Below are 2,886 nucleotides of genomic sequence, written 5' to 3' on the forward strand. Positions count from 1 at the left end.
AATAACACGCAGAAAGTTCCTTACAAACCTTAAAGTGTTATACAAACACTTATTATTATCTATTATAGTAGGTCTGGGTCACTATTCTACAATATTTTCTATCCTATTTTTAGATTATAATTGAGATATAATATTGTTAATAGTACCCCAGACTATCAACTATAAACTAGTGACTAAACCAACTTGACTAAAGCTAAGAACAAATTCTAATTCTTGTTGGAGATATGCGAAGCAGGTTCGAAAGAGGGCAGAGAGAAGATGAATTTATCAAAATAAAGGTAGCAGTCATGACAATAACAATAATTAGTATTCAGAGTCTCTTACCACAAACAAAAGTAATGGTTTTTCCATCCTGAACTAATCAATCCATAGCACAAGTTTTCGATGCCATTATTTAAGATCCTTTCCTTTCTGCATGGTGAATGACCTGCCTAGACCCCGAAATGTGCCACTGACAACTGAATCAGTCCAATGGTCATTAACAGTCTTCTTGCTTCAATGTCCTCATTAGTGAATGTGGATATGCTCTCAGCTCTCTACCTACTTCAAAGTTAAGAAAGGATCCAAAAAAAAAAAGGAAAAAAAATTCAACATAACCAATTCTCAGTTCAATGTTGTATTGACAAAATGATGACAGCTTAATGGTTGAATAAGAGCTAAGGGAAAGAAAGTTAAAAATGGTTGAAGTTTGTGAGAGGAGGGAGCAAATGTTTCCTTCTTTAAGAAAACAAAGAGATCAATTCATTTTGAGGTAAAATTTTGAGACTGTTCAAAAATGCTTTGCTTCTAGGCTTTTTCCCAGCCTTTCCTCACACATTTCCTGGCTCCTGACCACTGAGTTCTCATTCTATTTAGCACAGATTAAGAGGAAAACAGCAAAAGAGAAAAGAAAAAAAAAATACATTATATATTTTATTTCTAGTTCAAGCAGGGGGATTGTCTAGGAACACTGACTGCTCTGGGATTTACTGAGGCTATAGCTTGAAGAATCTTGGGCCTTTTCTTCTCTTTCTCCCACAGAAACCCTCTTCTTCATCCTAGAGGGATTGCATACATGCTCTGCCTGGAGCAAGGACATCCCAGTTAGCTTATATTGCACCATTAGTTTATATTACAAAGATTCTAAACAGAGCAAAACTTCATAAATACACAGTCAAGTTTCAGACTCAGTAGACAATTGTTATAAAAACAACCTAAACCCAACCATCTGCCAACAAAAGCTATAGACATTTTACTTTGAGATTTAAATGGTTAGGAATACCATAATACATTCCTCATTTTAGATAAACTCAACTTGTAGACAAGGTGCCTATAATATCAGTATTCTACACTTGCTGGCACTACCCTTCCCTTAACCCTCTCATCCATTACTTTCATGTTCATTTTTCTCCTTTTTAAAATACATACTGTTATCCTTTACTTACCAAAGCATAAATCATTGACTTATAAAATTTAAGAGCTGTATAGGCACTTAGTGATCTAATTAATAATATAAAATATTACCTCTCCAAAAAGTATTTAGTTCTTTTTAGTTGTGACAGTTGGAGTTAGGTGACGTGACTAGAGTCAAACAGCTAAGAAGTGTTAGGTGTCTGAGGTCAGATTTGAACTCAGGTTTTCCTGACTCTTAAACCAGCACTCTATCCACTATGCCATTTAGCTAACCCAAAGTATTTACTTCTTTCTTTCTTTCTTTCAAAGTATTTACTTCTTAACATGATCCAGGGAAAGGTTTCTCATTTCATCTTGGGCCAACAACAATCATCTTGACTTCTGTCTTGCCATTGGACTTAGATGACTAGAAAAAGAATGAAGCTGATGATTTTCGACAGCCCTGATTTACTTAAATCCAGTTGCAAATCAATTCATCACTCTCAGGGCATCATTGGTCCTCTTTAAGAATGAGGACATAACAACAACTACATCAGAAGCAAAGAGACCTTGGAAGCCATCAAGTACAACTTATTCACAAATACAATTTCTCTTTACAATATCCTTGATAAGTAGTCTTTCAGCCCTTGCCAGAAGACCTCTAATGAAAAGAAGCAGGGGCATATTAAAGTCAGCTCTTATCAGCTCACAAGAGCTGATTGCCTAATATTAAGTGTTAGCATTTAAAGCATTGAAGTTGGTAAATGCTACAAAACAGAGCTTAATTTATTATTTTGTGAATTATTTTGATGGAGAAAATGTTAAACAGAAGATTAAATTTTTGTCCCTTGGTATTTTCAGAGAGCTGGTTGTTAAATATTTATCAGCAAATACTTGGAAAGAACTCACAATCTCCTTAAGGTGTCCCATTTTACTTTTAGATAGATCTAGTTGATATAAGATAAGTGCTAAAAGGAATGATACTGTAGAGGTAGAATTTCAAGTATGATTTGGAAGGGTAAGCTATTAAGAGATAAGGAGAGAGTGAATCATTAAGACTTTCCCAGAACCCTTAAAATTATAATACTAAGCATTCATAAGCATTATTATATTTTTGAATAATTCCAATTCTGTTTATAGAAATCTTTTTTGTAGTTTTTGAAAAATAATTTTATTTATATCTTTTGTTTTAATATCATATATGTTTTCTATTCTTTGTATCCCTTATGTCAAAAAAATAAAAAGAGAGGATAAAAATAGAATATTCAGTAAAATTTACCAATAGAAATTGATAAAAATGGCAAAATAGGAGGAAGTTAAACAATTCAGATCAATCCCATATATACTGTAGCATACGTTAAGGAAAAGCACCAGAGCAGAGGGTTATCAGTAAATGCAAGGAAAAACTATTGTGGGCCATTTTTCAAGTCCATGTAAGCAAAGAAAAAACAGCCTATGAGCCTCATAAGAAAGCAGATCCAGAGAAGAAGACTTGTATAGAGCTCTTCACAATGG

Source organism: Sminthopsis crassicaudata, chromosome 1 (assembly GCF_048593235.1).
Source record: "Sminthopsis crassicaudata isolate SCR6 chromosome 1, ASM4859323v1, whole genome shotgun sequence".
NCBI lineage: Eukaryota > Metazoa > Chordata > Mammalia > Dasyuromorphia > Dasyuridae > Sminthopsis > Sminthopsis crassicaudata.